The sequence below is a fragment of the Theropithecus gelada genome, chromosome X (genome assembly GCF_003255815.1).
Source record: "Theropithecus gelada isolate Dixy chromosome X, Tgel_1.0, whole genome shotgun sequence".
Classification (NCBI taxonomy): Eukaryota; Metazoa; Chordata; class Mammalia; order Primates; family Cercopithecidae; genus Theropithecus; species Theropithecus gelada.
In genome coordinates this window covers 133,342,718-133,364,683 of record NC_037689.1, presented here as the reverse complement: position 1 = coordinate 133,364,683, position 21,966 = coordinate 133,342,718, and the positions used below count along the sequence as shown (strand labels likewise).

General features: G+C 42.9%; 1 protein-coding gene across 2 annotated transcripts in view; it reads left to right on the top strand.

The window, feature by feature from the left end:
• CT45A10 (cancer/testis antigen family 45 member A10) overlaps positions 1-21,966 on the top strand; it is a 73,934-nt gene that overhangs the window by 11,140 nt on the left and 40,828 nt on the right. The gene's annotated exons all lie outside the window — the stretch shown is intronic.

Below are 21,966 nucleotides of genomic sequence, written 5' to 3'. Positions count from 1 at the left end.
TGAGCCAGCCACTTCAGGATGTTGAGGAACATCACAAGGCTAGTGAAATCCATTAGCATGAACCCATTCCCATACTTCATTTCCTGTCATGTGAGTTTCATGTTGAAAACTGGTGCAGTGTGGTATACCATGATGGTGGATACAGCCTTTCCTAATACCACAGTATTGATTTTCTTGAAGTACCATGGGTGGGAATGAAAATCCATATGCAGAATAAGTGTCTATTTGAGCAAGAACAAAGTGATGCCCCTTCAATTGTGGAAGCAGACTCAAGTAATCACAGTGCTACCTGGAAGCTGAGTGACCACTCTGGGACATGGTGCCATACTGGGGACTCAGTGTTGGTCTCTACTGCTGGCAGATTGAATAGTGAGCAGTGGCTGTAGTGAGATGGACCTGGTAAGTGAAAGTTCATGTTGCCAAACCCATGAATAATCTTTATGTCAGCCACCATAATGATGATGCACCATTACTGCTTAGAAGATAGAAGGGTGCACCTAAGGAGGTATGGAGGTGGCTCAAGTAGCTTAGAGTGGCCTCAGCCAAGACCGCAAGTATACGGCTACCTCAGTTCTACAACTTTAAGAAGTTAGACCTGCCCATAACCCAAATCAGCTTGAAAACAGTATCTCTCTGAGTCCTCAATTAGTCAGCAGCCTAGTTGATACCTTAACTTTGATTTTGTGAGATCCTAAGCAGAGAAACCAATCCAGGCTGCATGGATTTCTGATCTGCAGAACTGCTTATATGTTTGTGTCATTTTAAGCTGCTGAATTGGGGATAATTTCTTTTGCATTAGTTACAAACTTAATACATGTGGTGCCTGCGTATTCTGAAGTAACAAATGAAAATCAGGCATGATGTTTTTTATTTTCTAGTCAACTGGTCATAGGGAACTCCACATGAGACCACAGGTTCTTCTCTTTTTCTGGGCCCCGATCCATGCTAGCAGGGTTTCAGTCACTTGTCAGTGGGTCACGATACTGTACAACATTGAGGTATACGTGAAAACAAGCATCTGTTACACAATTTGTTTTTGTGTTCCTTATTTAGTTGTAAGAAAGGCAAGATATAGGAACTTGCTGTTCACCTTATAAGCACCATCTTGACATGCCAGACTACTAGACTGTTAAACGTTTCACTCAGTTAGAAGGCCCCTGATTTCATGTGAGAATTATTTCTCACAAAATGTCTTGCAAGTGTGTTGCTAATGTGTCTGGATTAGTTGCTACCTCCTGCTCCGTCAGCATAATGTCATCAGGGCAAAGAATTGTGTCACATCTGGTATAAGGGAATGGTGGTCAAGGTCCCTTAAGGACTCAATTAGGATGTAAGCCTAGAGAGTTGATACAAGCTTGAAATAGGAGGTGAAAGTACATTGCTGACCTTTCCAGCCGAACCCAAACTCTTGTTTGTGATAATTATTGAAAGAGAAAAAAAATTCACCTAATTGATATGATATATCAGGTTCCCAGGGTTGTCACGATTACTAAAGTAACAAAATCACCTGGAGCACAGCAGCTGGAGTTGTAACAACAATTTAATTAAGTGATCTCAGCTCACTGCAACCTCCACCTCCTGGGTTCAAGCAATTCTCCTGCCTCAACTTCCTGAGCAGCTGGGACTGTAGTTGTGCACCATCACACCTGGCTAATTGTATTTTTTAGTAGGGACAGGGATTCACCATGTTGGTCAGGCTGGTCTTGAACTCCTGACCTCAAGTGATCCACCTGCCTCGGCTTCCCAAAGTGCTGGGATTATAGGCATGAACCACTGTGCCTGGCCACAAATCCATGTATTTCTGCACAGGAGAAATAGTTCAGTTGAAAGGGATGGCTGAAGAATCACCAGCCTGTGTCCTTCAAATGCTTGCTGTTACCACCAGTTACTGCAGTCCCTCCAGGACAGTAGTGTTGCTTGTGGATTATGATTTTTATAATTAGGGCAGTTCTAGTGGCTTCAACTTGGCCTCTCCATCCATAGCATCCCTCACTCTACAGGTCAGGGAAGCAATGTGGGGATTCTGCCAGTCACTGTGTATGTTCCCAACTATGCATTCTGAAACTGGGAAACAATCAGAGGGTGGATTCATGGACCAACTTAGTCCACTGTACATTGAACCTGATGTAAAACCACATGATTAACAGAAACAGCTCTTATTGGAAGAGCATAGTGACATTTTGGGTATCCTGTAATTAGTACCAGTTCAGAGTCTTTATCAAGTAATCCCTGATAATTCTGATTACTTTTCCACCAAGCACTGCCGCAGTAAGAAGTGGGCACAGATCTGTTGAGGAAGGTCAGGACAATGATTGACAGCATAGTTATTAGGCAGTGCAGCATCATCTTTCCTGAAGGGCAAGGCTGCAGTAATGTCTGAGTAAAGAAGAGAGCTACGGCAAACTCCTCACAGATTTCTGGGCTCCCCATACAAAGTAATTTCTTGCAGCCTTGGTGAAAGTCACGTCCTCTGGACCTACCAGCGTGGCTGAGCAGTTCTTCCATGATAAATTCACTCTAACATTCCAGTGTCCTTAAGCCTTTGTAATATACCAAGGAAGACCTTGAATTTCTCCTTAATTAAGGATAGTCAACATTTGCTTCCTTATTTAAGTCAACCAACCAAGCAAACTGCTAGAGCCATCCTTATCCTCTCAAAGAGAAACACTGAATCCAGAACCTTGGCTTAATGACTCTATATCAATAAATTTGGTGTGTATCAAATTTATTTTTTTTCTACCTTCATACCCCACCCTCAAGAAGCATTTCCACACAAAGTCCCTAGGTTTCTGCCTATTAACATTGGAAAAAAAATCTGTAGTTGTTATAGTAAATTCTACCCTTACTAATGGGTTGCACTATGTACCCTCTAGTTTGGGGCTGGTGGAAACTTGAGTTTTACAGGGTTTTAAAAGAAGTAAAGGTGGTAGGTGCAGTTTCTCAGGAGGGTCAGCAGTGTCCTGCAAGGCCACTATCTCAGACGAGACTATTGCAGGTTCTTCAGGCAGCGGAGAAATAAACTCCTCAGGCGGGAGTGAAGGTGTTTTTTGTTTGTTTGTTTGTTTTTTACTTTTTTACACCTTTTTTAGGTGTCTGAAAGACATATGTCACAGAATTGAGGGGTTCAAGGTACCCAGCTTCATCAAAGTCTGCATATATGTCACATTAAAATATTCAGGATCCCATTCATTCCCAACAAGTGCTCTAACATGAACAGAAGAGACCTTGAGAGATTAGGAAGTGCATTCGTGTCGTAATTCAGTCAACCACAGGATTCAGCTTTGGATTTGGTTTTCCCAAATATCCGTTCTGCGGCTATAGGAGATAATGGGTTCTTTCATGGACACTTTCTAGTTCTTTATGTGCATCTGGATATGGATAAGGCTTTAAGGACTTGATGTCATAATTTTCTTTTCCTATGTTCTCCAGCACATTTAGAGGCAACCGGTCATCTCCATTATACTTCTCATTTTCACTACTACGTTATTTTTTGTAATTTATTTACTTATCCATTTATTTAAATTTTGAGAAAAAGTGTCTTTCTGTTGCCCAGGCTGGAGTGCAGTGGCATGATCCCGGCTCACTGCGACCTCCGCCTCCTGATCCCAAGCGACCTTCCCACCGTAGCCCCTACAGTAGCTGGGACTATAGGCCTGCACCAATATAGTAGGCTATTTTTGTACTTTTTAAAATTTTTATTTTATTTTACGTTCCAGGATACTTGTTTACGGAAATCACCTACTTGGTCACCTAGACGCTGGCATTCTTACAGGTGCTTGAGTGCGAGTAACTAAAAGTGATAATTTGAGAAAATCCCTTGCCACTTCTTGCCGTAGACTACCAGTGCCCTTTTACCATTAGAAACAGGGTCATGAAGGCCTTTAAAACAAATCAGATAAACGAGGGAACTCCAGAAACCCAGAACAATTTCAGAGAATTTCTTCTTAAAATTCTATTCTTCTGAAATCACACTTATTACCAAAATCTGTATCAATCAACCTTCAACCAGGAAAGCAGAACCAGTAGGCGATAATATCTGTGTGTGAAGATTTTTCATAATGAAAGGGCCTTCTGTAATGGCAGGAACTCATTAAGCAGTCCCTGTAAGTTTGCTGTCTCCTCATCTGGTGCTGGAACAGGCAGCATGCAGAAGAAAAGATTACATGCAGACTGCACCCACAGATATGAGCTGGAAACCCTTAGGAAGACTTACTAAAATCCGTGTTCTTCCTTTTTCTCTGACCTTGGAGGACAGGGGACTATGCAGAAGCTGAGCCCTTCAGAGCCGAACTAAATGCACAAGGTCCTTTAGTCCTGTCTCAGGTTAGATGTCTCTTCCTCAGAGAAGCCTTCCTTGACTACCAAGTTCAAAGTACCATCCTCTCTTGTTCCCTCTCTTCACCTGATTTCTGCTTTTGGTGAATAATATGTTCTGTAGTTGCTCTGGTTGTTTAGTGCATTTCCCCTCCACTGGAATGTAAGATCCACAAGAACAGTTTAGTTCACCGCTTTTTTTTCATGCCTACATTAGTGCCTGACACTTAGAGGGTTTTTAGTCAATACTGAATAAATATATTAATTCTTTTACTTTCACAACAGTCCTAGGGAATAGCTGCTGTTATCATCCTCTGTTTACAGAAGAGGATTTGGAAACACAGAGAGGTTAAGTAACCAGTGTCAGCTTATAGGCACATAAATGCATACCTGTAGCAGCACCTCATCTCCAGTTCTGTCTTGAATCCAAAACACTTTCCACTCGTCCAGTGCAGCCTCCTCATACTCTTCAGCTTTAGGCTCCTCCTGATACACAGCCTCCCATTGTGTTCTGCTCATCACATGACGCTGACTCCAGAACTTTCTCTACTCACTGGTCATCTCTTACAGCGTCTCTCAGGAGAAGGAGGGCTTAGCTCCCATCTTTTGCTTCTGCCTCCACCTCAGCCTGTCAGCTCTGAGTACTCCTAGGAAGCTGTCTCCCATCAGGACTCAATTACCCTGATTCAGCTCATTGCTGGCCTTCCGGGCTAGTCTTCACTCTGCTTACCTCAGAACAGATCACTGAAAATTAGCAAATGACCCACCTTGAACTTCGCTCTGCCCCAGAGCTGCAACATCTACTAGGTACTTGGCCATGTCCACTTCCTATATGCCGTACCAACCTAGGGAGGACATCGCATGAGCAATGAAAGTATGCTGGACATCGCCTATGACTTCTTACTTTCATGCTCACCTTCAATCCCCACACCTTTTGAGATAGGAGCTATGGTTTCTACTTAACACCTGAGGAGACTGAGCGTCAAGAGATTAAGTCACTTGCCCAAGGTCAGACAACTAGCTGGTAGCTAAACCCAGATTTAAACCCAGGTGTTTCTAACTCCACTGCCAATGCTCTAAGAACTCTACTGCAATGTGACTGTACTACACAAAAGGGCAACTAGATTCCTTAGTAAACTGAGATCCCCAAACTAAAAAGTACAAAGATTTTGCCTCACCAAGTGGAGCAGTCCATGGCAAAAACCCCTTTCATCTTAAAATGTGATGCAACTCTGTATCAGGTTCAAGAGCCCGTAATACAAGGCTAAGTGTCCCTTGGCAGACGCTTGATATTCCTGCAACACGGAGTTTGTATAAAAAGGGACGTCCTTTCCTTTGAAAACCTGCACCTAGAACAACAGTCTCATTTCCAGGGGAGATACTCAGAAAATCAATTCACACTAGACAGTGGAGATTCTGCTTAAAGCTCACGCAGAGCATCTTAAATCAGGCTATCTTCCTGCCTCCAAAGTGCATGTTGCCCTGTCCACAGGCTGTGCTCCACGGCCGACATCTCTGTACCTTTTCAGTTTCTTCTGGGGGTTAGGGGTCACCAGAGTCTGTCTCCCTGTAGGTGTCACGCAGCACTGATGAGCCCAGCCAGTATCATTCATCTTTGCCCTCATCGTTAGCCCACAAATTTTCTGAGTGTCACCTATGCCCTGGCATGGTACAGACTCTTGGAATGTTACACCTCCTTCACTCCTGCTGAGGATTCCAGGGAGTAGAAATTGCTCACCCCATTTTACTGGTGAGGAAGTTAGACCAAAAAAGATGAGGTGATGACCCAAGTCCCACAGTCAGTAAATGGCAAATCCAAATCTTGATAGTTGAGGACAACCAGACAGGGCCACCAGAGCCAGCCAATGTTTTTAAGAGCCTTGGTGAGGGGGGAATGACAATAACTTGTGTTCTAATGTCCCTGCCCCTGCTGCCATGCCAAACACAACCTGATGATTCTCAAAAGAGCTTTTGCTTTAAAATAGGTCTTCTCTGATGGTGGAAAGCATGGTTGCCACAAGGTTTTGCCCACAGATCTGTAGGTGGTCCATGAATATACTTGATATTCTGCTTAAAGCTGACTTTCACAAGTGGCATATCCAATGTATGTAATGCATTAGTCTCAGAACCAGAATGAAGAAGTTTCTGAACAAGTTGTTACAGATCATAAAATTATGTATACAGAGATCTTTCCATTTGAGAAAGTTCCAAGTGCTCTGCAAGTCTTGTGAGGGAGATTAGTAAAAGTGATTCCCAAGGAAATGTAAAAAGGGGAATATAGATATTTGCCTTTTCCCAGTGTCTGCTGTGCAGCCAGCAGTGGGCTGTACAAAACTGTGTTTGAACTCAGACAGGTAGTGCCTGCATCAGAATTCAGCTTAGCCACTGCGGGTTTTCTCTGAACTGGGAAGGAAGGCCTTAGGATGGACTGGTGCCCATGGGACACTGGAATCTGTCATCTACAAGGCCGGAGCTTGCTAGCAGGTCCTAGAGCCTCAACATTGTAGTTTCCAAGGGGAGAGCCTAGAGCCCAAGAAGGAGTCTTACTGGAAGAGTCCAATCCAAGGGGCACCAACGTGCCCCTTGGCCAATCTCTTTAAGAAAGGGGGAAGAAAAGGAGATACAAAGAGCAGGTTTGGGCCTCCTATGGAAAAATACGTGCAAGATTTTGTAAACTGAGGGATTTGGAAAAATACATGGAAGGTTCTGTAGACTCCAGGTTTTACAGGGTCCAGGAGTGCTTTTCAAGGAAACTGAGCAGAAGTGCAGTCCCACAAAGCTGGCCCATGTCTAGGTAAAAGGGCTTTAAGGAATTCTGTGAACACAGGCTGAGGGCTCATCCCCTGTGCATCAGCTAGCAGGTTGGCAGCAAGACCAATCCCAGGCTGTGGCTGCTGAAAGAACTGGAGGAATAATGGGCTTCTGCCTTGGCCACCGCCAACTCCAGGATCGGCAGGGAGGATATTGTGGATGGAGGCCAAAAACAAAAACAAAATCTCAAATCATATTCTTAGACTTTTCATCCAAGAAGGACTGATGATGTGATCACAGAAGAGGCAGTTGGAAGAATGTTTCATGCTGAGGCCCCTGCTTCGTATTCCCAACCACACTTGGTGCCACCCACCTGTCCCTGTCCCATCCATCCCTGTGCTGAAGCCACTCTGGCCTCTTTGCCGTTCCTCAAACATGGCAGGCATGTGTCTATTACTGAGCCTTTGTAGTTGCTCTTTCCTCTGTCCAAATAACTGTTTCCCATTTTGTTCACTTTTCTTTATTTTTCTTATTTTTAACTTTTTTTTTTTTTTGTAGAGATGGAGTCTTTCTATTTTGCGTAGGCTAGTCTTGAACTCTCAGTCTCAAGTAGTCCTCCTGTCTCGGCCTTCCGAAGTGTTGGGTTTACAGATGTGAGTCACTGCTCCTGGTCATCTTTTCCATCTCTCCTTAAATGCCACTGTCTCAGAGAGACCTTTTTGTCATCCAGTCTAAAGTAAGACCCTCTATAATTTCAGCCCCTTGTTTTCATCATAGCACTACAACTTGCAGACAGTCTATCTGTGTCATGGTTCAATGTCTCATTTGTGGGCAGGCATTGCCACCTGACTACCTACCATCCATACCACTTTCTTCCTCTCTATTGGAACCCTGATTTTGTTTTGAGCAGTCTTTTAAAAAAAATATTTTCCGCCTTGGACTCCTTTTCAGTAAGGGCGGTCCTCTGACCCAGTTGTTGACAGTGAGATGTCAGCTGAGATGGTGTGGGAAGACCTCTGCTTTCAGAGCCACCCCACCTTCTTCCACTTCTCTCCTTTTTATATTCCGGGAAGAGTCACTCACGATGCCTGGATGTGGAGAGCGCTAATCCCCAGCCCTTACTTAGTGCTATGCAGTCACACTGGAGCCCAAGGCACGGGGGAAATGTGCACCTCAATAAACATATTTTCATAAATTTTTAAACAATTAGTATTTCCAGAACATTAAAGTTGTTGTAAGGATATTGAAAAATTGGAAGGTAGGTGCACAAACCTTACAATATTATTTTGCTTTTAAATTTATTTTTGTTGTTTACTCTCTCTCTCCATACACACACACACACACACACACACACACACACACACACACATATATATGTATGTATATAAAATTTTTGGACAGAGTCTTGCTCTGTCACCCAGACTGGGGTGTAGTGGCATAATGTGGCTCACTGCAGAGTCAAACTCACAGGTTCAAACAATCCTCCTACATCAGCCTCCCAAGTCGTTGGGATTACAGGTGCACACCACCACACCTGGCTAGTTTTTATATATTTTGTAGCGATGGGATTTGCCATGTTGACCAGGCTGGTCTTGAATTCCTGGGCCCAAGCTATCCACCTGCCTCAGCCTCCCGTAGTGCTGGGATTATAGGTGTAAGCCACTGCGCCCTCTTGCAAGATTATTTTAAATTGGAATATTTTATTTGTGCTCCAAATATAATTTATTAACATCTTACTTTCTGGCTCTAATGGAAACAAACTCGTGATATTTTCAAAATATACTACTTTGTCGATCTCATTTTCAATGAGAAGAATTGCCATGTGTGACAATTTCTCTTGACCAAGTGATGATCCCAAGTGATTTTTATTCAACTTCAGCTTACTGAAAGTTGTTTTGCAGGATGCCGCTCTGACTGGTATTGTTCAATAAAAATGTTAAGGCTAAATTTGGATAAGACTGGGCAAAGGGAGATTAGTGAGTCAGTTTTACAAGATCCAAATGTGATGTTGTTGTGTTACAAAGTATTGATACTCTGTTCTGTTTTAAACCAATTATTGGAGATGAAACTCTACAAGACATATCAACAGAATATTTATGGGTTATGTAAGCGGCTTCTTTTGTAGATCAGATTTATTCATAGAAAGTAATATTTCTCCAGTTAAAGAGTCCAAACACTTTGTTTACTTTGTCATATCTCCCTTACTAATATGAAATTATGGCATCTATAAACTTCTTACTTTCTGTTTGAATTGTACTTTGCCCAAAATAATTTGTATTCTTATCTGGTGATTTGGACATTTCTGATTTCTCTACTTTTCTGTTCCCTACATTCTCAAATTAAGGAAATGCATTCATTTATCTTGTTAAACTTTCACCTCCATCAAACATACTTCCAAAGATACTTTCTTCCACTTTCTGTAAGCAAAGATAGTTTTGCTTTTTTGTACGTATAGTTATGTGTGTTTTTCTTGAGACAGGGTCTCGCTCTGTTGACCAGGCTGGTGTGCAGTGGCACAATCACGGCTCACTGCAGTCTCGACCTCTTGAGCTCAAGCGATCCTTCCCCATCAGCCTCTCTAATAGCTGGTGGGACGACAGGTGTATGCCAACACACTTGGCGAATTTTTATATTTCTTTTGTAGAGATAGGGTTTCACCATATTGGCCAGGCTGTTCTTGAACTCCTGGGCTCAATCGATCCACCCACCTCAGGACCACACCTGGCGTAGATATGCTTTCTTTTTTTTTTTAATTGTAGAGCTTTATTAACTTTTTCTACTTGGTAGAAAATACTATTAAACCATAATGTTACACAAATATTTGTCATCTGCATGTACAAAGACACTTTGTACTTGGCATAATGTTTTATGTTGTTTCATATTATGTCTTTTAATATTTGATAACCATCTTTAATTAGTTTCTAGTTTCTTTATTGCATGTTATCTTGAAGCCCAGTATGTCTCCATATAAATATATAATTTTCCAGATACATTTTGATATATTATTTTGAACAGATACAAGAACTTCCCTATGCTCATTGAATTCACGCACACAAAAATGAACCCAATGAGCCTCATGTTTGGCATAATGATTTTTGATTAAATTCTGGCAGGTATGTACCCTTGTATACACCCGCCACAGATGCTCCGAGAGGAGGGAGAGTATTAGGACAAATACCTAATGCATGTGGGGCTTAAAACCTAGATGACAGGTTGATAGGTGCAGCAAACCACCATGGCACATGTATACCTATGTAACAAATCTGCACATTCTGCACATGTATCCCGGAACATAAAGTAAAATTTTAAAAAGTGAGAATACACAGTTTGCTTGTTTGCTTCTCAAAAGATTTGGCATGATTTCCCAGAAGCATTAAGTACTTGTTTTGAATTTTTAAGACCAATCAGACACATGATCATCGCTCTATGGTATAGCAACATTATAAACACCTGTAAGTTCATCTAAATTTAGAAATATTAAAGCATTTGGACTTTCAATAATTTCCTGTTATGTTTTATGAGGTAAATTATTTCATATACAAATGTATCGATACCTAATCACATTGATGATGAATGGTTCACTGATGGAAGTATTTTTATGGAAAATGGAAAAAGGAGTTCAGGATATAATGTGGTTAGTCTACAGCGAACAGTAGATGCCCAGGCACTGCCACCTAATGCCTCAGCACAAAAGGCGGAGCTAATTCTCCTTGCTAGGGCCCTGGCTGTAGGTCAGGGAAAGATACTAAACCTATATATTGACTCCAAGGATGCCTGCTTTGTCCTTCATGCACATGCTGCTATCTGTAAAGAACGGGGTCTTCTATATGCAAGGAATTCCCACATTGAACATAGTAAAGAAATACTGCAGCTTTTAGAGGCTGTGAATGATCCTAAGCAAGTGGTGGTCATTCACTGTCAGAGACATCAAAAAGGAAACTCCTCAGTCTCACTGGACAATGCAAGGGCTGGCAGGGAAGATAGCAGGGCAACTACGGAAGCTGTAGCCCATCCGGCCTTATTCCTCTCTGCCCATTGTCTTTATTTTATCTTATTTTTTATTTTTATTTTTTGAGACCGAGTCTTGGTCTGTCACCCAGGCTGGAGTGCAGTGGCGTTATCTCGGCTCACTGCATCCTCTGCCTCCTGGGCTCAAGCAGTTTTCCAGCCTCTGCCTACTGAGTAGCTGGGACTACAGGCGTGTGCCATCACACCACTGATTTTTGTACTTTAGTAGAGAAGGGGTTTGCCATGTTGTCCAGGCTGGTCTCAAACTCCTGGCCTCAATTGATCAGCCTACCTCAGCCTCCCAAAATGCTGGATAACAGGCATAAGCCACTATGCCCGTCCCATTGTCTTGATATAAATCCATCCTATACTATAGAAGAAAGAGAATGGGTTAAAGAAAATCAGGGGACCATAACAGCTGAGGGTTGGTGACTCATACGCCAAATGCTATTGCTTCCTCAGTCCCACCTTGGCAAACTGTTAAAAGTTTACATAATTCCCTCCATATGGGCAGGACGCTATGACCCACCTGGATGAACCAGGTTTTTACAGGTAAAGGCCTGGCAACCACAATAAAAAAGGTCACTTGGGCTTGTGAACTTTGCTGTCAAAATTACCTTGGGGGCAAACAAAACAAACAAACAAACAAACAAACAAAAAACAAGGGTGCCCTCCTTTCCTCACCTCAGTCCAGTGGTGAGGAACCTATCCTGGTGAAGAATGGCAAATTCACTGCACCCAAATGCCCTCCTTTCGGGTTTTTAAATACCTTTTAGTTTTTGTAGACACCTTTATCCAATGGGTAGAAGCTTTCCCCACCGGAACAGAGAAAGCTACAGAAGTGGCCAAGGCACTGCCAAAAGAGGTCATACCAGGATTTGGCCTCCCCTGCTCCTTGCGGAGCGACAAAGGCCCCTGTTTTCTTGCAACTGTAACCCAATAGATAGCTCAAGCTTTGGAAATTAAATTTCATCTCCACTCCTCATGGAGGCCACAATCCTCCCGCAAGATTAATAGGACTAATCAAACTTTAAGGCAGATCCTGGCAAAACTGTGCCAACTTTTGAGTCTTGGTACATTCTGTTGCCTATAGCCATCATGAGAATACGAGTGGCACCTAAAGAAAAGACAAAACTTAGTCCGTGTGAGATGACTTCTGGGAGACACTTCCTTACCTTAGACCTGTTAATCAAACTAGAAATCCAGTCTACTACAATATAATCAAAATCTGAGCCAGGGGCCATGTGCGGTGATTCACATCTGTGCTTTACCACTTTGGGAGACCGAGGCGGGCGGATCACTTGAGGTCAGGAGTTCAAGACCAGCCCAGACAATATGGTGAAACCCCCAAAATACAAAATGAGCCGGGCATGGTGGCCATCCTGTAATCCCAGTTACTAGGGTGGCTGAGGCAGGAGAATCGTGGAGGTTGTAGTGAGCCGAGATTGCACCACTAGACTCCAGCCTGGGTGACAGAGCAACAGTCTGATGTCAAAAACAAACAAACAAACAAAAAACAAAACAAAAAACTAACCTGGGTACAGTAAGCTATCCAGGAGTATGGCAATGCAGCGCTGCCCTCACCTGGACAAGTGAAAAATATCCTCCAAATCCTACCTGCAGACAGAGTCATATTAAAAACTTGGAAGGAAGGCCCCCTGGCAGATCCACTTCTTCCCAAATGGAAGGGACCTTAGTAAGTACTACTAACCACCCCAATGGCTGTCGATTGGGTTCACATGATCAGAATTCAGCTTTGCAATAAACATTTACAGGAACCAGAGGAAGCTACTAATTACACCTGCCAGCCCATAGAGGCTCTGAAGTTTCTATTCAAGAACACAATTCCAGATAAAGCCAATCTGGAAGACAGGTAACGTCCTCATTTTCTTGGTACTTGACTGCCATACTCTGATGGCTTTTAGAGACACTGGCCTATCTGCAGGGGAAGTAATTAACCATACTGTTAGTCTATTAAACTTAACTCAGGCCTGGGCATGGTGGCTCATGCCTGTAATCTTAACACTTTGGGAGGCCGAGGCAAGTGGATCAGCTGAGGTCAGGAGTTCGACACCAGCCTGACCAACATGGTGAATCCCCATCTCTACTAAAATTACAAAATTAGCCAGGTGTGGTGTCACATGCTTCTATCCCAGCAACTTGGGAAGCTGAGGCAGGAGAATGGCTTGAACTCAGGAGGCAGAGGTTGCAGCGAGGCGAGTTTGTGCCATTGCACTCCAGCCTGGGCAACAAGAGTGAAACTCCGTCTCAAACAAAACAAAACAAAACAATGCAAAATCAACACACACACACACACACACACACACAAAAGAAAAAAAAACTTAACTCAGCCTTGATGATTTTTCGTAACTACTAAAGGTTGGGGGTATGCCAGACCTGGGCCCTTAGAAGACTGGTCTGGCATCCCAGCACATCTCCAGGGACGAACTCGCTGGCCCACAGAATGGGGATATCAGGCCCAACAGTCAATACAAAGGGATTTTACTGGGTCAGGTCCTGGGGTCCTTAAGCTCCTCCTCTTAATTATCAGCAGCAGTTCAAATATCCCAAAAGGAAAAATTGCTTTCTTACATACCTTTTATCCAGAGCAATTCCTCTTCTGCCTTTACATTAATCATGGCAGTTCTGCCACTTTCGTAGAACTCCAAGAGAGTCAGTGTAGCTGAAACTTTATCACTGTCACATATTTTAGTCAATACCTCTACAGGAGTTAAACTAATAATAAATGGACACCTCACCCAGACAACCAATTTTTTGCTCTATTATGTCCCCGGACTGGCACCACCTCTATTTCATATCAACCAAACTACAACCTCTCGTTTTTGCTGAGGCCATCCTCTCACCGGAAACCCTTATCTCAATACATCCCCGAAGGACTGTCAACATATCCTATCACAAGATAACTATGTCCTTTGGTGGAACCCTAAAGGGGAACTGTATTTAAAAAACTTATTAATGCCACCATCCAACTCTACCATTCATTAATAGACCCAGTAACCACTGCCAATTTATCTGCACAAAACCTTTCACTTATAGGCCAGAAAATAGGAGACCCCTTTTATAGAACCTTCACTGTATTCACCACTTTAATGCAAAATACTTTTGCATCAGAAATTTCACCATCACAAAAAAATTGGGGGTTTTGTGGATCTTCAGCATATCTACAATTACCTCTACTGTGGAAGGGGCGATGCTCCATCGCTTACATTTCCCCTTATCTAACTTTTGCATGGGCTAACACATCTCTCCCTGTCCCCATGTACCAACATAGCAAGATTCACCTCTGAGCAAGACCCCGTATTCCCTAAATTTCAGTACTGCCCTGTCTATAGGGATTATCAGGGTCAGCTACAGGAGGTGGAGCTTTGGGAATCTAGCATAAACTGTTTTAGGAGATCATGGTGGCTCTCCAACAAATGGAAGGGGGCCTCACTGGACTTCAACAACAGCTGGACTCCCTGGCCATTATAGTCCTACAAAACCGAAAAGCCTTAAATCTTCTCACAGCTGGACAAAGAGAAACAAGTTTTTATTTGAAAGAGGAATGCTCTTTTTACATCAATCAGTCTGGTTTAGTCCAAGAAAATATTAAAAATATCATTACCCAGGCAAACAAAATTAACACTTTAGGAACTTCCATGGGAATTTGGAAGCAATAGCTATTGTCTGCCTTGCACCCTTTAATGGTGCCAGTCATTAACATACTTTTAGCTTTAACTTTTGGTCCAACTTTGTTTATAATGCTGATATCTTACTCTCCTGCTTACAGCGACTTCAAGTCCACATGATGGTTTCACAAGGCTTTCAACCTTGGGCTGCTAATGAGCTATCTCACGTCTTGCCCACCAGTCCCGTGAACTACATGGTTCACACAGCGTTAGATCAGGCAGGAAGAGACTTTAGGGCCCAGGCTAGGCAGGGACAACCCCACACTCAGCAGGAAGCAGCTTCAGAAGAAATGACCTAGCCCCTCCACCTCCCATATGATTATAGACCCTAAGATCTCTTAGGGGAAAATTGAGACAGGGTAGGCAGTCAACGAAGTGACCATGTCCTTGGCACGCAGCAACCGTGGGGATTGTACAGTCAAAAAATAAGCCTCAGCATTCACATTGTAGTTAAGCTCATTCAAGCACAGCTATCTTCAGTAGGGAATGTCCTCTGCAGAGAATACATGCACTTTGATTTTACCTGTCCTCAAACTGACCCTTTGCTCATTATAATAGTAAAAACCACACCCCTGGGTGGAGATTTAAGATGCTGATGAGATATGTGATGTATCAACACGCATGGGTAGCTACTGGGCATGTGGACCCAGAGGACCACCCAGAACATGCTTCCTAGTAACAGTTCTTCCCACCTCCTTCTGAATAATCATGTAAGACTCCCATAAAGGGAGTTTCCCCAGTAATAATCAATGCTGTCTCATCCTTATGACCAGCCAGCCCTGAATCCTCTCTGTCTCTCTCAGGGTGTATTCTCCTCTTAACTTTCAAAATATCCTTTTTCCTTTGCAATAAATTTCTCCATGCTGCATCTCCTTTCCTGTGTGCCTCTTGTTTAATTTCATTTAAACTAAGAAAACAAGAACCAGTGTCTCAGAACAGCCGTCAACAACACTCCAAAATATTCTATCACTTTTGTTGATTTTATCACCTTCTGCAAACCGTTGTCTATTAAGCTATGAGTCTGCATATATATATATACCATAAAACACTTCTATTTTGGAAAAGCATCGTGCTGGAACAGGAAATTCTCATGTTTCCAAATTCTATTTCAATTCTTCCAACTATGATCCCCCTTTTTTTGAGTTTCATACATCTGATTCTGTCACATTGCTGCTACAAAGTATTCACAAAGAACCAGATAAAGACAAACGTTATTTGGAATAAACGATCCAGTCAGGATGAATCCACTCTCTGCTAGTTGTTAGCGTATTTTCTTATATCCATTTTTTTTTTTTTTTTTTTTTTTTGAGAGAGGGACTTGCTCTGTTGCCCAGGCTGGAATGTACCATTGGGATGTGGGATGACATCCCACTGCAGCTTTGATCTCCTGAGCTCAAACGGTCCTCCTACCTCAGCCTCCTGAGTAGTTAGGGACACAGCTGTGCACCACCCCACACAGCTAATTTTCATATCTTTTGTAGAGATGGGGTCTTGCTATGTTGCCCAGGCTGGTCTCATACTCCTGGGCTCAAGTAATCCTCCTGCCTTAGCTTCCCAAATTGCTGGGATTATAGGCGTGAGACACTGTGCCCAGCCATACACCCATCTTTTTAAAAATCTCTGGTCATCATATGAATATGTTGGAATTTGCATGTTGTTCTTGGTCTTGTTCATATTCTGTCTATTAAAGCCTCTTCTGTTTTATTAGCCCAAACTCATGACTACGTGTTTCTGAAATATCTAACACTTCCCTTCAATTTCTTGTTACCATTTCAGAAAGTTTCCTTAGTTTTCAGTGGATTTGAGGGTAACTATATTCTAATAATGTCAATGATAGGAAAACATTTATCTTGAGCAGCTGCAATACTTTTTCTAGTCAACCTTATAACTGAATGACTCCCATAATTTTGATAAATTTCCACATGCATTTTACTTCTTTCTTGAACATTACACCACTTACCTTTGGTGCCTTAATTGTCTAATTAATTTTAGTATAATTTACAATTATATTTACTTTCAATTAATAGAATCCATTTAGAGTAAATGTGCTAATACATAATCAAGTAATTTATATTAGTTATGGATACTTGTGTGATTTACAATATGAAGTCGTTACAGAGATGTCCATAAAAATTTATATAAAGATAAAAAATAAATAGTTATAAAGAGTAAAAAAGTTCACACCAGGCTTCTTATCAAATCTGACTTTCAAAAACTCTTGAAAATTAATTTTTTAAAAATGAAGTGAACACCAGTGTAATTTTCATAACTGTCTTCAGTGGATAAAGTATAAAGGTAGTTTGATAATTGCTATTTTCCTGGGAAAGAATACTATTTCAGAAAATGTTTGATATTTGATGAAATTCCATTTCTGAAAAGTCAAATATTTTAATGAATAAAATTTGCATGACCTACTTGAGTGTTCTTTAGAATATTTTCAAAAATTGCACAGAGATATTTGTAATTAAATCAAACTATTTCTTTTTTCCACCCTGTGGCACTATGGATTGCATGAGCATAGAAAGGGAACAATTGCCAGCTTCCCTCAGAAGGAAGCAGTGGTCACACAGAAAACTGCAAGTGCGACGTTTTTAAATCAGAGGCCTGTGGCACCCACAAGTCTCCTCCACATGCATGACGCTCAGGGCTCTGCAGGTGCAACGACAAATCTTGCCTTTATTTTAAATTTCAATATTTTGCTCATTGTGGAAGTTTTGTATTAATTTTGATCTTTAAAAAATTATGGGCAGGATGTAGTGGCACAGGCCTGTAATCCCAGAACTTTTGGAGTCCAAGGCGGGTGGATCACCTGAGGTCAGGAGTTCGAGACCAGCTTGGCCAATATGGTGAAAGCCTATCTTTATTAAAAATAGAAAAATTAGCTGGGTGTGGTGGTGCGCACCTGTAGTTCCAGCTACTCAGGAGGCTGAGGCAGCAGAATGGCTTGAACCCGGGAGGTGGAGGTTGCAGTGAGCAGAGATCGCATGACTGCATTCCAGTCTGGGCAACAGAGCTAGACTCTGTCTCAGAAAAGAAAAAAAAGATTATGGCAAACTACAATTCATCTTCATTACCAAGTGCCTTGTTTTCCCTCAAAATTTTGCCTCATTCATCTGAACCAAGTCCTGGCCCTACTCTGCTTGCTTCCCTGCAGACTTCTCACTGTGTGACGCCCTGGGCCACTCCCACAGGCAGGCAGATTCTCTGCTCATTGCAATCAGAGGTACCCTGATGCGTAAGATGGTGAAATGCCAACCATGTGAATTTTTCACCATCATCTCCCCAACGTCTAGGAGAGAACCAGCACTAGAAAACCCTCAAGGAACATTTGTTGAATGAAGGAAACATCATAATGAGTCTCTGAGGATTGTTTTAAGCTCCTGATGGGAAATGATTGGTATTCCAACAAAGTGGCTTTCAAAAGTCTTTAGAATAAAGGAATTACGGAAACACACCACTCTTGTGGCCAGGGAAAGCAATTTACCCAGACACGACTGTCAAGGAGGCAGGAAACATCAGAGATCAGTTATCCCAGGATTGTCCTTTTCCAGAGATACAAATGAGGCCCCAAGAAGGAAAAGACCCATCCCAGGTCATAGGCAGCTAGAGTTGGAATAGAGTTTAAGGAGCCAAATATCCAGCCTGCCTGCTGCACAGGGCTGCTCCTTGCCCAGATCCAGGAGCCTCAAATATTTGGGGTGAGAGCCTCTCTGCTTACTGAGGGCAGTATTTCGGCAAACGCACCCTCACCAGGTGCTTCCACTCTATTCTTCTAGCACAAAATATGGTTTGGCAAGTCCAGAAATGTTTGCCTCTTATTCAGTATTATACGTGAGATAAGAGCCTAAGAGCCTTATAGAGATGGAATAGTCATGTAAACATACTATATCAGACCAATTCTACATAACAACTCCCTTTTATGTAGACAGAGATATGTTTAAAATTAGATAGGTATTTAACATTATATATGCATATATACACATATATCTGTGTGTGTGTGTGTGTGTGCACGTGTATGTGATCATGTGAATGCCTTTTTCTTTATACGTGTTTTTTAAAGATCATGAGGAACTGTTTGCTTTCATCTGGCAAGACCAGCAAAACCCCTTTTCCTTCCTACCTCAGTCTTATATTAGCTCTCTAACTGATAGAGGCAGGAGGCAGAGAAACTCTAGGCAGACAAGGGTGGTTCTTTGGTGAAACCCCATCTTCAAGCTGAAAAACCTGGAGTGAGAACTTCTACCCCAGTTTGGCTGCTCTCTGTCAATTGTTCTTTCTGAATAATGTCTTTTTACCAATCGAATGTTGCCTTTTCCAAAACTACCTACAGCCTGCCCTGCTCCCCATCCCATGCCTATAAAGACTCCAGATTCAGCCAGTAGAGAGGAGAAGTAGCTGGACATCAGGGAGAGTTGACTTCACTTCAGAGGCGATGGCTGTACGTCCAGGAGAAGCAACTTGACTTCGGAGAAGTGAGGCAGAGAGGCGACTTGACTTCAGGGGAGAGTGACCTGCCCTTCCCATACGCTTTCCAGCTCCCCTCTCTGCTGAGAGCTGCTTTCATTGCACAATGAAATTCTCTGCACTCGCCATCCTTCAGTTCATCTGTGTGGCCTCATTCTTCTTGGGCACCAGACAAGAATTTGGTACCCACGACGTGTGGGTACCCAAAAAGGCTGTCGCACTGGCCCTTTGCCCTTGCTGACAGAGGGCAGCCACCCCACGCAATGAGGCAAAGGTACCACTGAGCTGATAACACACTGCTGTCCGTGGATAGTGGAGCTAAGAGAGCATTGTAACATGCACTCTGGCACCTTCGGGTCGCAGGCACTCCTATCTGGATGCTGCCACAGAGCCTGGACGGAGTTTGCTCCTGCCAGTGCCAAAGCAGCTGGCCAGTTCCCACACTCACTTGCCTATGTGCTCCCTCCCATGAGGGGTGCGGTGAGGCGGACCCTAGGAAAAGGTGTTTGCTTCTGCTGGTGCCAAAGTGGCTGGGCACCCCTGTCACGAGTCTTGTGAAGGGGTCAAGAAAGTATCCTGCATCATAAATTTATGACCCAAACTAGTCCTTAGGGATCTTGATCTCCTTTTCTTCCAACCATGTGACACCATTACTTTGCATTGATGATATTATGCTGATTGGGCAGGACCTAGCAACTACTCTAGACACACTGGTAACATACTGACATGACAACCTAAGTATCGATTCGCACAAAAAATCAGGGGCCTTTAAACTCAGTGAAATATTTAGTGGTCAAGTGCTCAGAGGCATGTCAACATAGTACTTATCAGGTGAACAGCAACTTGGTACATCTCACCCTTCCTGTCACTCAAAGGGGACACAAGAAATAGTGGGCCTCCTTTGTTTGTGATGGTGGTAACATGTACCTCATTGGGGTGCGCTGCTGTGACTTATCTGCTAATGACTGGAAAATCTGCTACTTCTGAGTTTGGCCTAGTACAAGAAAAAGCTCTCTGAACCCACACCTATGGCTCCGAGGGGGGTTCCTTATGAACAGAGTTATCTCAAAAACAAACAATAAAAAAATCTCTAGGCCTGGCTTACTTACTATTTTTTCTTTATAATGGGCTGGCAGCACCTGTATTAGTTTTCTATTGCCACATAACAAATTACCCCAAATTGGGCAGCCTAAAATAACACACATTTATTATCCACAGCTCTGCAGATCAAGACCGGGAAGGCTCAACTGGCCTCTCTGCTGAGTGTCTCCCAAGGCCAACTCAAAATGTCAGGCCAACTGGGTGCTGATGTGGAGACTGTGGAATAATCCATTTCTAAACTTATTCAGGTTATTGCCCATTTAGATCTAGTTCCTTGAGGTGGTAGGAAAGTGGCTCCCACGTTTTCGCTGGCTGTCATCCAGGGACTGCTCTAAACACCTATTGCCACCCTATATACCTTTTCAGGAGCACGGTATTATCCTGAAAGCGGGCCTACTGTGTCACATCCTTCTTGTGCTTTGACTCTCTTACCTCTTCTTCTGCTCCTTGGTAAGAAAAATGCTCTGCTTTTCAACGATTCCCCTGCCAGGTCTGGCCCACCCACACCACTTCCATGTCTCAAGGTCAACTGACTTGAGACTTTAATTATCCACCAAAATCCCACCATAGTAGTATTTGGATTAATGCTTGATTGAGTATACAGGAGATGGGAACCTGGGGAATCAGACTACAGCTGTCTCAGTTTGAGCAGCTACCACGGAATACCACAGACTGGGTGACTTCATCACCAGACATTTCTTTCTCATAGTTTTGGAGGCTAGAAGTCCAAGAACAGGGTGCCAGCATGCTCAAATTCTGGTGAGCGTCCTCTTCCTAACTTGCAGTCAGCCACCTTGCTGTATCCTCAAATGTTGAAGAGGCATGGAAGAACAAGTTCCCTTTTCTGTAATTATAAGGGCACTAATCTCATCATAGGGACCCAAACATCATGACTACATCTAAACCTAATTACCTTCCAAAGGCTCCACCTCCAAATATCATCCCATTGGGAGTCAGGGTTTCATCGTATGAATTCTCAGAGGACACAAATATTCAGTCCGTCTATAATGCCTGCCTACCACAAAAGCCAGAAGTGGACAGCTGTGTAGTCCTGAAGGACAGTGGTGAAGGGAAATCTTCCCAGAGGGAAGAACGTTGAGCAGTACTCTTGTGTGGAGGAGAGATGGCCAGGGCTATGAGATATTTGGGTCTCATGAGAGTTCTCAGCAAAGGGTAACCTCAGCAGAGAAGAATTTTAATAATCTGAAGGATAAGGTACTTATTATCTAGATATTAATCAGCCTCTTTCCCCAACACTTGTGTCATAACCTCATGGGCTCACAAAGTGGCCAAGGTGACAGGGATAGAGATTATGCTTCAGCAGCATGGACTTCCATTCACCAAGGCCAACCTGGCTACAGTTGATAGAGATATGAGACAGCCAAGGATTCCCGGTGAAACCTGCCTTCAAGCCTAAAATGGCCTGAAGGTTGAAAAACCAGACTGCTGGTCCCAAATGTAACTCGTGATCCACAGGGAGAATCGCCACTGTTTGCTCGCCCTTTTCCAACTGATTCTTTCTTAATAATGGTGACATGTGTACTGGGGGAAGGATGTGGAGCCACAGAAAGTTTGCAGCTAGTGCAGGGGTGGTGGTAGGGAGCCTGGTCTCTTCGGTTCCTGTGTGGTGGTCCAGAAT